The sequence below is a fragment of the Phodopus roborovskii genome, unplaced genomic scaffold (genome assembly GCF_943737965.1).
Source record: "Phodopus roborovskii unplaced genomic scaffold, PHOROB, whole genome shotgun sequence".
Classification (NCBI taxonomy): Eukaryota; Metazoa; Chordata; class Mammalia; order Rodentia; family Cricetidae; genus Phodopus; species Phodopus roborovskii.
This window is the reverse complement of record NW_026125198.1, coordinates 1-12,589: the sequence shown is the minus strand read 5'-3', so window position 1 is coordinate 12,589 and position 12,589 is coordinate 1. Positions and strand designations below refer to the sequence as shown.

The following is a 12,589-nucleotide window of genomic DNA, read 5'->3' as shown; positions in this document are numbered from 1 at the left end:
GTTCTTCCTTTACTGTGAGTGAGTAATGTATTCTCTGTCCAACATGAAATGTCACTTCGCCACATCAGCTGTTAACCCATTTCCGTCTCCTGCACCACGTCAGGGTAGAGATAACTCAGCAGCATCTCCAAGCCTATGCTGGCTTCTGTGGTGTCGGATGAGCTCCGAGTCTCTCTCCTCGGTGAGAGCATCTATACTCACTGTGGGAGAGAACACCCCTCACCCAGACCCCTGGGACCCCTGGAAAGGGGCAAGCCTCTTTGTTCTGCCCTACTGAAGGTGTGATGCCAAGCCCAGAGCCACAGAACCAAACATACAGTTTTGAAACCTCTGGATGCACCAGCTGCCCCATGTTGAAGGGTTCCTGTGGGGCTTGGTCTCTAGACAGGAAGATTCAAAATACACCATGCTAGGCTCTGCACCGCACTTGTCTAGATTTAGTCATTTTAAGTGACCCTGCCCCTACACACACACACACACACACACACACACACACACACACACACACACACGGTGGAGGGGGGCACAGAAAGTGAGAAGGAGGAAGAGAGGAAGAGGGAGAGAAAGACAGACACAGATACACAGACACATATATAGAGGAGGAGGGACAGAGAGGGGGAAGGAGGGAAGGGAGGAAGTGGAGGAGGGAAACAGACAGACAAAGGCATTTGGTAACTACTTAATAAGTGTTTTTTTATAGCTGACTCCATCTGATATTCTCTATTCTGATAAATGAATAATTGGAGATGGGGTGGGGGTAACCATCTCTCAGAGCTCATGTGATGTGGTAGCAGCCCAGTTGGCACAGGACCTGCTTTTCCTGACCCCAGTGAAGGAGCCAGGATCTGGCTCGGGGCTTATATATGCCCACAGGAGGTGGTGGTGACATTGCCAGAGAAGAATGTGTGTGGAGGAGGGAAGAAGGGAGAGGAGGGAGGAAATGCTAGCAGCCAGACTGGGGATGGGGGTGGGGGTGAGGGTGGGGGGCAACGACTGGACGGGACAAAGGACCTAACAACAGACCCAGCATGCCGGCGGTGGGGCGGTGGGACCAGAGCCATCTTCATCAAGAATTGGACGGCGTGGCCTCATGGCTTGGACTCCTCCAACTCCATGAGCTCTGGGCTGGGAAGGTGTCTGAGTCTGGAGAGAAGTTGTGAAGGGTATGGTGGCATAAGGTGGCCTCCACCACTTGCTGGCTGCCCTCTGGACATCCTTGGCTCCTTGGCGTCGCTCAGGGATTCACCCAGCAGCCGGTTCAAAGTGCTCAGTGGGTCACGAGAGTGCAAGGTTTTCATGTCAATTTCCACATCGAGAAAGGTGTTCTCAGCCTTTTCTATTCTCTTGCAAGAGTCTACACACTTGCCTTAATGTGCTTTGACTCTCTCTCTGTGCCTGAGACCATGGGCTTTTCATCTGCTAGAACAGAGAACCCTACTGGAGTCAAGAGGAAGGCAGGGACACACAGACCTGGCTAGCAGAACTGACTTAATAAACACGGGAACAGACTCAAAGCCAGACAGGAAAGTTTCTATCTGTGACTGTGTTTGGCAGAGTAAGTTAGCCCCTGTCCCCTTACCCTGCCCCCAGCCCCGGCTCTCCAGAGGTTGGTCTTCACAGCCTACAAAGTGAGATGCTCCACACTCCCGAGTCTCAGCCCATTTTCCTATGCTATGAGCTAAGTGGTTCTACCACTGCTGTGCAGATGTCCTACAGCTCTTCTGCTTGTGTGCTCACCTCCTGTTGAGTGCAGGGAATTAATTTTCTTTTCAAAGATGGCCACAGAAATGCTTGCAACCTCACATCCTCTTTCAGGATTTAAAGGTTTTGTTTTGTTTTGATCAAAGGATCAAGTCAAATTTCTCTCCCATGGATGAGACCCACAGCAGTCTCTGTGTGCAGAAATGTAGCAGCTGAGGTGCCGTGGGGTTGTGGAGGCCCAATTATGGAGAGGAACAATGGCTCCACCTTGGTCTCTCTTCCTTTTGGGGCATGTGTCTTGAGACTGGTGCACAGGACCTCTGTCCTAGAATCAGCTCTCAGACATATGAGAAAGAGCCTTTAAATGACTCTAGTCCCTTGTCCCCAAGCTGCCACTCTAACACCAAATAGAAAAGGCCGTCTCCATCAAGCCCAGCTATAACGTGGGCATGAGAAGGGGAAAGTTGCTATTTTGAGCCACGTGTTGAATAATTGGTTCCATAGTAAAAGCAATGGGACACAACCCTTAAAGTTTCATCTGAACGTCATCTGTCTCCCCTGCTAAGCAGAGTTAGAGGAAGCCCTCTGCTTCAAACAGCTGACATTCCTTCGCCAAACCACAAAACATGGGCGGATTTAGTATATTATAATGTGAAGCCTTGCAGCTCCCTGTAGCCCCCTTTATTAATTCGGCTCATTTGTTACTCTACCCGCACATGCAGGACAAGCCCTCCTGTGACTGTGTGTCAACAGACATGGATTCAGGTGAAGACCTGACAGCATTGTCAAGCCATGATCCTTCACTTGTCAAAGTTGTTTATCTGTCCTGAAACATCAAACAAGCTTACCTGGTTGGTGTTAATGGGCTCTGCTTTTTTTTTTTTTTTCTTTTTTTCTGGAGCTCTTTGGACTGACAAGGGTTATGAGAACCCGAACACACAGTAGGTATTTGGCACTTAAGCTCTCCTGCTGAGATATCATCACCAATAAAAATATCGAGTAAGTCAGAACACAGTTTCTTTGTGCCACAGACTCTGCCTTCCATATTGGCCGAGCCACTCACTTACCACAGCAGGTGCCACTGTAACTAACAACCATATGTCTCCCAAAGAATACACCAGGATGGATCTTCACACACGTTACAGGAAACTTGTCTGCTACACACATTCCCCTGTTCTTCCAGTTTAATGAGCTAGCTCAAAGAGGAGGCCAAAGCTTTAACTAGTTACCTTCCTTGTGTAAAGATTCAGGCACTATTCTGGCCTGCCCATGTCACATGGGAGAATGCACTCAGGCAGTGCCCTGGTCAGCCCAGGGTTCCAGGTTTCCACAAGTGCAAAGGACTTCTTTAAAGGAAAGACCCTGCCCACTTATGCTCTCTTTCCTGCTGTTCCCCTGAGGCAGGCAGGACTGTTCCTGTCTCCTGTTTCTCTTCTGTCCTCTCTCTGTGTCTCTTTACCTCTTTTCATCCCTTTCCCCCTCTGCTTTCTAATAAAACCTCTCACTTAAGCTCTGTCTGCTGGCATGTTTGCCTCTCTGCCTCAGTCACCCTCACCTGCCATGCAATCCACCAAGGTCCCCCTCACACTTATAACACCTTGTTCTTGGACAACACACCTCAGTCTAGTGAACCCCAGGACTGTCATTTATCCGTTTTCAAAAAGTTCTCTTTGCCTTTAATATTATTGTTTTTATGTTGGGCAGAACCAACCTCCAAATAGAAACTCCAGCCATGTTTGGGCCCGTAAGATGGCTCAGCGTGTGAAAGGGGCTTGCTGCCAAGCCTGATGACCTGCTTGATTCCTGGGATCCATACTGTAGAAGGAGAGAACAGACAGACTCCCACAGGTTGTCCTCTGACCTTCCCACATGTACTGTGGCACCTGCATGTGCACACAGCATGCACACATAGAAAAATGTGTAAATAAATGTGACTATAAAAACCCAACCCATGTGGGATCTAACTTCTCTATGTTAGCATTAAGGGAGGATAAGGGGAAGGCTAGAAGTCAGGATGCATTATGTGTTTGAATTTGAATTTAGATTGTTATTTGCTTTATTGAATAGCTTGATCTTCATTGACAATCATGGGAAAATTATTATGATTTTTTTAAAAATCTATTGCCCCAGGGCTGATTTTACATTCACACCACGATTTTAGCGCCATCTAGGGACAAACATTGCATGTTGCAGTGGGGAAAAATGGGGAAAAACAAAACAAAAAACTCAAGGGGGGGGGTGGTGGAGGAACCTAACTAAAACTTCCAAACCTTTGATAAACAATGATAGCCTTTTACTTCTTCTTTCCTGTCTGTCCCAAGAAAGTGTCTTCCAGTTGCAAATGTCTAAGTGTTCAATAATTCTATGAAATGGAAACCGCCACTCTACAATGGAGATAAAACTGGAACATGAACACACTGGATGTGAGTCTAGATGCACACTTTCCCCACTATGGCATGAAGACTTCCCAATTTACTTCCACCTTCTGTCAAAACAATGTTACAAACACTGCAGACAGACTGAACTGCCTGGGGGGGGGGGAGGGCAGGGTCAGTCAACAGGGACCCTGAGGGAAGGAGCAAGAATGAGGGGACAAGAGATACGAGAGATGGAGAGCAAGACAGTATTCTGATCAAGTCTCGTTTAATGAATATAACCACAGGGTTTAAGTAGTAGAGAACTGATGGAATGGGCCAAAGGGAGGATGTGAGGGAGGCAGAATGTCCTTCCAAGCAGGATGCCAGTGTTCTGCTATTAGAGAAGTTGCCATGCGATAAGCCTGCAGCTGGAACTCTTTCAGGGTCAGGCTGCATCATATGCTTAACAGAGAACGTCATAGGGGAATGGAAAGTTACCAGTAGTAGGAAATTGGCTGTGAAGATGCTAACTTTGCTCTGGGGTTCCCCACACTGAACACCAGTACTGAGAAATGGAGACAGTCGGGGAGGCAGTGATTGATAAGACAGCAGTAACACTTGGAAGAAACCATGTCTTCGGATGAGATCTTCTGTGTTCAGGGTGGAGTGGCCATCGACAAAGCATATTGGGAAATTCACTAAACCTGTTGGTGGCTTAAAGACATTGTGGAGAGTCCTGAAAGTCTGCAGGTGGCCAGTCTCTCCCAGTCACCAGAAACTGTCAGAGTCCTGGCCCCAAGGCCCAACACAAGCTCCTGGAGAGCTAAGAAGCTCAGCCAGGCTCATCCCCCATAGACTTGTTAACTGAATCCAAATGAGTTTCTCCCCACACTACTAGAGTTGTGATAGAAATAAGGCTGGGTGGGAAAAGACTCATTTTCATGGAAACGTTCTAGTGCTTATCAATCTGGAGGACTTCACTAACAAAACCCATGAGTTGCTTTCATTTTTTGGTGGCAATTTGTTCGGTGGAAACGTGTGCCTCAGGTCAATACAGTGTTCAGATTACAGTTCAGAGGCAGACAAAATGATGGGGCTGCCCAGTTGGAAGGACCCCAACTACAGTGTAACAGCCTGGAAGGGGAGATGCAGAGTTAAGTCTGCACATACAGTTCTTCCCTCCCAAGCTGACCTGGACAACCTGGGTACAGACCTACTGTCAACAGAAATAGAATGTGAACTCCAAATGCACTTTAATCATCACATTTTGAAAAGTTTGAAAAGAATTTTAGGTCAATTTTAATATCTGTTTTCATATTGTATTTTACCTTACCTAATATACTCAAAATAGTATTATTGTAGTATTATTAAATTATTATTATAAATTATTAAAGTTTGAGATATTTTACATTTTAGTTAAATCTTCAAACTCCAGTGCCAAGGATCATTGGGGTGTGGCTCAGCTGCTTGCCCTAGCATGCACACCCCCACCCCACAGGTGACTGCCAGCACTAGTAACCTGGGCATGGTGGCACACGCCTGCAATCCTAACACTTGGAAGGTGGAAACCAGAGGTTCTTGTCCAAGGCCAGCCTGGGCTATACAGTGAGTTTGAGGACAGCTTGGCTACATGAGACTCCTAAACAACAACAAAAACGCAGTTCACATTTTGTACTTCTCATAGTCCCTCTTGAACCACACATGGCTCAGGCCTCCCGTGAGACTTAGAGTTACGTCATTCTCAGGCAGCCTGCTTTGTCTTTCTGTGGTCTAGGGTTTACACTTTTTTTATTACGTTTATTTGCTTATGTTGCGGGGGAAGAGGGGTATGCAAAGCTCTCTTCTGTGGTCAGAAGATGACTTGGAGGGATTGGTTCTTTCCTTCCATGGTGTGGATCTCAGGGACCAAACTCCAGTTGTCAGAACAGGTAGTAGGGTGCCCATTGCCCATGGAGGCTATCCTTCTGGCCTCCGGTCAGGTTTGTGGGGCAAGCTCCTCACTCCATGACTTCTCAGCACTAACACCCATACACGCTGGGAATCTAGCAGCTTATCCAATATAGAGGACCAGGAAAAAATAAATAGTGTCTGAATAGCCAAACCTAGATGCTAAGAAATGCACAAACGCTCAGGTTAGCTGGGCGCACACTTTTAATCCCAGCACTCAGGATACACAGGCTGGCCTATCTCTGAGTTTGAGGTCATCTTGGTTTCACACAAGTTTCAGGACAGCCAGGACTACACAGAGAAACCCTGTCTCGAAAAACAAAACACCTCACCCATCTTCCCCTTCATTTACAGACAACAAGGTTCAATGGGTTACAGGCTTCCAGCATTCAAGGGTAGATCTGTTCTGCCCTCCTGAGCTCCCGTGTGCAGCTTTCCCTTGCAGATCTGGAGACAGTAGTTCCCCCACCCTCTTTCCCTAGCATGCATTTCCCTTTTGCATTTATTATTATTTATTTACTGTCTGTGTGCATGCACACATGCAACATGACAGTCATGTGGAGGTCAGTAGACAACCTGCACAAGTCTGTTCTATCTTCCACCATATGGGTCCCAGGGATTGAATTCAGGTCGTGGGCTTGGTGGTGCCTTTATCCACTGAGCTGACTCTCTGGCCTCTACTACCTGCTTTCTAACAATATTCCTGAACTCACATAGTCACTGTACTATTTCATTTTCAGGAGCAAATCGCCTAGGTTCAAATTCTGGTTCTGATTTAAAGTGAGTCTATCCATGTAAGGTACTTGAACACAACCTAGCCCTACAAGCCTTTCTGTCGGTGTCAATGAACAGAACAAGTTTTCACTGTTCTTAGTCTGTAGCCTGCCGGACTTGAATATCCTCCAGAATCTGGGACTGTGGAGATAAGCAAAAGGCAGCATCTGGAGAAGTGGGAACTTGCAAGCTCCCCTTCCAGGCCTGAGGAGTAAACAGCTGCTGGGTGGTGGTGAGGGCAGACAGCCTCAGTGTTCTTCCTAGGTCCAACTGTCTGCAGGTTGCACAATCCAGCTTTCCTGGAGTGGGCTTTGGTGATGCAGCTGCCTTTTGAGTCACCCCTGCTGCTGTACTTCCTCGGCCAAATCCCTTAACAACCCTGGTAAGAATTCAAGGGGTTCATCAAGCTGACTTCTGGTGCAATCATTATTTTAGACTGTGCTCTCGGTGAGGTGAGTAGTCATGTGCTGGTCTCCAAAGGAGAGATCTCGCTCAGGAGCACCTGGGAATTTCTGTGATGACTACTGAAAGGGTGGATATTAGCTCAGAACCCAAGACCAAGTTCTCAGCACAAAGGAGATGTATTTGCCCCACAGGGACAAAGAGCAGGGAGAAAGAGACAAAGACAGCAGGAGATAGTGGAGGGAGAAGGGAACAGGGAGAGGAGGGGTAACTGTCCTGTGGGGGGGAGTGGGGAGGACAAGGACAGCCTCTGGAGAGAGGAGATAGACATTGTCCATAGGGAAATGGTAGTTTATAAGGGTAAAAGGGTAAACTTCATGTTAGAATGAGTTGTTTAATTCTAATTGGACATGTTAATTAGGTGAGCCAATGGGGGCTTCTGATTGTTGGACTTCAATACTTTGATAGCTAGACCTTCAGCCTCAGGAGGGAATAGGCCATATGGGCTAGTTTTAGGAATGTAATCTAACCTTTTTTTTTTTTTTTAGCAAAGCAGAGAGAATGAGGGAGAAGGGCAAGGCCTGCCTGAGTCATGTTTGCCATGCTTGGGTTGGCTAGAGTTCCTTCAACTACTATAATCTCCTGGGCCTGGAAATACCCTATAAAATCTTGAGTAGATGGTGTCTACAGCACATGGTGGGAGCTTGCTGCCTCAGAGACCACAATGCCTTTGGAGAGCACTTACTTCTTGTGCAAAAATCATGAGCTCTGGAGCCTGGCTCTATGAGCTTATCCACCATTCCCACCATGACATGCCACTGCAGTTTAATATAAAGTTTATGGACCTTTGACATAAACCTTCCCAATGCACTTAAAGCAAACTAAAGCTCAGAACCCAATGATGGAAGGAACTCCCTAAATCGCAAGTCTAGAAAAGAATAAAAAGTGACAAAGACCCCCAGCAACATTCCTTCACAGTGAGAGCAAGAGCTGTGTGGGATCTTTTAGCTGAAACCAGTAGCCTCAGCTGTGGGTGGACTGACTCCTGGAGAAAGTTCATTAGCAAGTATAAATAATGATCAGGGTTCTCCATAGGCAGCCTTCATCAGAAAATGGAATACCCTAGCAAACGTGCACGTGTGTAAACTATGAAAGCCCACTGAACCTGAGCATGTGTTGACAAATGTAAAAAAGCATACTGAACAGGAGGGTGTACATATGATGTACAGAAAGCCGGATGAATCCATGTACATCTCTGTGGTTTGCTGGATTCCTGGAGTCCCAAATAGCGCCAGCTGCTGCAGAACTGAGGGCAGTGAGATGGACTTCACCTGTGGTTCAAAATCAGCTTCCACACATTGCAACAGTAACGCTCAACAGTACTGAAACACTGAGTGGCTGTGGCAAGAAGTCCTAAGTACTGGAGAAACAAAGGCAATTCAAAAGCCAAGTGTGCTCAAGCCAGCTAGCATCTGAATCTGGTGCCACTGGAAGAAAAGAACACCACTTGCAATTCTTCTAATATTTATTTTCTAGAGCTGGCCACCTTAGTTCCTAAACTAACAGGTCTCTGATTATAAGGCCAACTGGGATAGATATACAAAAAGTACTTTCTAAACAGCAAAATACTCACAGCAGATTTTATTATTATCAAAGAGAAAATGTGTTCTCTCAGAGACAACGAGGTCTTTGTGTAACTTTAATTCCTGAGCTCAGTCTCTGATCTATTAGGTTTCTTCAAGCTCGTTGCTATGAGACAGTGTGTGTTTAGTGAGGTCTGGGGCTGGACCCTCATCGTTCCTTTGCATGCTGTGTGTCCATCTTGCCTGATGGGAAGAACACCCATCCACCACAGGAAAAAGAAACAGGAGTCAAGGGAAAAATAACAACGAGATGTATTTAAAAACAGACTTCTCCAGTTGGCATCGTGAAACAGCTAACAATTATCTCTAACCCCTCATCTGGTTTCCTCTGCTCTGGCGTCCTCTGAGACGTTACTCCTTGGACCTCGGATGGCAGCACCAGACATTGTAGCCCCAGAGGGAGAGGTATTAGTTAACCTTTTTGCTGGTCATTCTTGTCTGAATGCAATAGACAGATTCTTAAACCTCTTATTCATGACATGACGATCATCAGGGGAAAAAAAAAAAATTAAGCCAAACTTGCATATTGAAAATAATGAAACACGCAGAAAACCCTTGCAGACAATAAATATCTCTGATCCACCTATTCCAACCAAAGTCCAATTTCTCTCAGTCCTAGTAGCCCTGCAGTCCATTGTATACCTTCTGCACCGATCCTTGTTTGAGTAGCTGCTTCACACCTGCAGAAAGAATGAGTGACTACATTAACAAAAATGTGACCGACCAGGGTTTGTAGAAGTGTATGGTGAGGCCAAACGGCTGGATAACAAACCAGTTTCCAACTTCGCATGTGCACACCTCAAACGTACACACGTGTTCACATGTGATCACTTCTTTTTTTCTCTCAAGCCCCACCCCCAAATCCCATGAAGCTCTAGGAAAGGAGAACAGGTAGAACAAAGAAGTGAAATCACGTCAGCTAAGGAACCTTTTGTTCCTTGTTTCTTGCTCTTCTGTCATTTTCACCCCTTTACCCATTTCCTTAGTATTTTCAAACACTTCCACCAGGTACTGTTTTCATTAAGCACAGAGAAGTTCACTCCCTGGCCTCCAATTTGCCCTAAATTTCATCTTCCCTTTTACTTTAGTCTAGGTTTTTCACTTCCTTGTTACTCCATAAGTACATAGCCTTTAGTGAACACAGCGATAGCAGGATTTGTTGCCTTTACAAAGAAAGGCCTACATCCATGTCTAATGCCTCCAAGTGGGTTTTGCTATTTTGCTTCTACATAGTCAACCCAAATGCATCAGAAATAATAAACACTGAATGCGCGCACGCACACACACACACACCTACCTTCTTTTGCTTCCTCTGTTAGCTGTTCTTTTGAAAATCCACATCAAAAGTGATTATCAAAGAGCCCTTGATGTTAGTTATGCTGTCAAAGTTAGAAGTCCTTCCCTTTCTTCCACAGCTTGGCTCCTGGCCTGGTAATCTTGTCTCGGGAAATATGTGCAATTTGGAAAGCCAAAGGAACCAAGTGGAGCAGCACTGGCACACCCTGAGTCCATCATACAACTTTAGTGAGCACAGGCTATTAAAGCTAATGCCACAGCTCAGGCTGTGGGGAGGGGAGCAGGGGGGCCTCACACCAGCAGACACAGGCAGGCTTAAAACAGATGTTACTGCTGATGTTTCAGAAAGCAGAGTGAAACACTGGAAAGGAGCCTGCTTCCAGAGGACTGAACCCACCACATGACCCTCAAAGCTGAAGGCTGGCATGTTTACCTTGTGACTATCCAAGTGAGTTATGTCCATCTCAAAAACCAACTAGAGTTTATAACTAGTGAGATGGTCACACACGTGTGGGCCGTAACCATCTCCTCTCTCAAATATGTGCCTGAAACAGAAAAAAGGTAAAACCGCCAAAGTTTAAAGTGCTAGAAAAGTCTTAAAAGATGACCACCACTTTTCAAACAGGAAGTACTTGACATGCCTTTGTATATTATTATCTGAGATTGCAGATTTGGTGTAAAGTACAATCACCTAACCAAGGCAAGGAAAACCATCAATTAATTAGTAGTTACAGAAAAAGACAATATTTGGCAGAATTTTCTGTGCTTTCCTTAGTCTGGGCAGACAGGTGAGGTGGAGAGGGACAGTAAGATCACTGTTAAAGGACAGCCTGGGCCAGAATGACATCCTACCTCTCAAGTCCCCCACCCACACCTTACCAAAGGGGTTAGGCATTGAGGGTTAACAGCAACTGTCTTAGTCTCTCAGGAGAAGTTGTAGGGACAAGGTCTGCAAGAAAGCCAAGTGGAAAGATCAGCCAGCACAGAGTGCAGAGAGGGGGAATCTATGGAACTAGGACCATTTCTGTACAATCCACTGGGAATAATGTTTTAGTTATGCCTTCCAATCATAGACCTATCACTGGTTTTTAATCAGTTAATAAGAGAAATAAATAAATAAGAAAGCCTGAATCCCAGCAAATGCATGCTTAAGCAGCATTCTACACCAGAGAGAAGCCTATAAAAGGGAAAGCTTGAGCAGTTGATATGAATTACTGGCCTTTTTATGGAAAACAATTGGTGCACAAAATACTCACTGCAGATGGCCTCTTTTCATTTCTTGATTTTTTGTTTGTTTTGAGATAAGATCTCATACCCAGGCTGGATGACCTTGAACTCCTGATCTACCTAAGCCCTGCCACCTGAACATTGGCGTAACAGACATGTGCCACCCAAATGAAGTTTAAGAAAAAGAAAAAACAAATCTAAGCCAGGGGCATGCTAGGCAGTACTCTACCAATCAATGCCCACCTCTCTTTTGAATTCCTACCTCCCTTCCAGCATCTTTTGAGTTTCCAAGTAAGTAACTTGGGGCTCAAGGTCAGGATCACCTTCACCTCCTATTTTCAGTATGGTTGGGTAGTTAGAAATAATTACTTATGGTACAGTAGGCATAGAACAGAAGAAAAGTACACATGCATCATCTCCATAATCACTCAATGGAGATGGGGGGCACAGAGATGCCTCTCCCAGCTGATACCTACTTGACAACTTTGATCCGGAATCGCAAGTCTCCTGGCCCTCCATCCACATGTGGCCTCACCTGGTCAGAACAGTTCAAAGAATACCACAAGTTGAATGAGTCAGAACATGTATTTATATGGCACTTCCAAGTAAGTTTTAATCCACTGCCTCGGGCAATGCCTCTGTTTCAGTCTGAGAAGGCAAGGTTTCCACTCCTCCCACATACTAGGTAGCCATTAAGATAGAAGATAAGGCGAAGGAGCAGATAACAAAACCAGTATCTCACCCTTCTCCAATAAAGGGGTACTCCATGCCATCTCTCACGCCAGGTTCTATTTCTACTTCTAGTGTTCTGTCTTCATTCACTAGGTCTGAGGCAGCAAAGGAACAGTAATGAAACCCCCAACTTATAATCAGCTTTACCACTGTGCTGGCAGTCTTTTCTGGACAGCCACACTGAACTGTTTGCCAAAGATATCTCCACACTTTAGGGCTTCCACATGCCAACACTCAGAGCATAGAGACTCTGCATCACACAAACATCGGGCTTTGGCTTTCACAGCCAGAGCTGGAGGGAAATGTAAACACCTGCCACAGAATGAGGGAGGTGCTACCTTGTAGCTAGAGACATGCACTGCTCTCTTCTTGGTGGAACGTGGTGGGGAGGGACAGCCAGGTACAGGACAATCAGAATATTCACTTACTTGACATTAGGGCACCTGGCCACAAACCACACCTCCCTGGGTCATCTGGAAGCGGCCTGGGCCCAGTTGTGTGGTTCGCATC

General features: G+C 45.9%; 1 pseudogene; it reads right to left on the bottom strand.

Moving 5' to 3' along the window:
* Positions 1-9,393: 9,393 nt before the first annotated feature.
* Positions 9,394-12,174, bottom strand: LOC127226868 (dnaJ homolog subfamily B member 11-like; annotated as a pseudogene).
* Between the last annotated feature and the right edge of the window lie 415 nt (positions 12,175-12,589).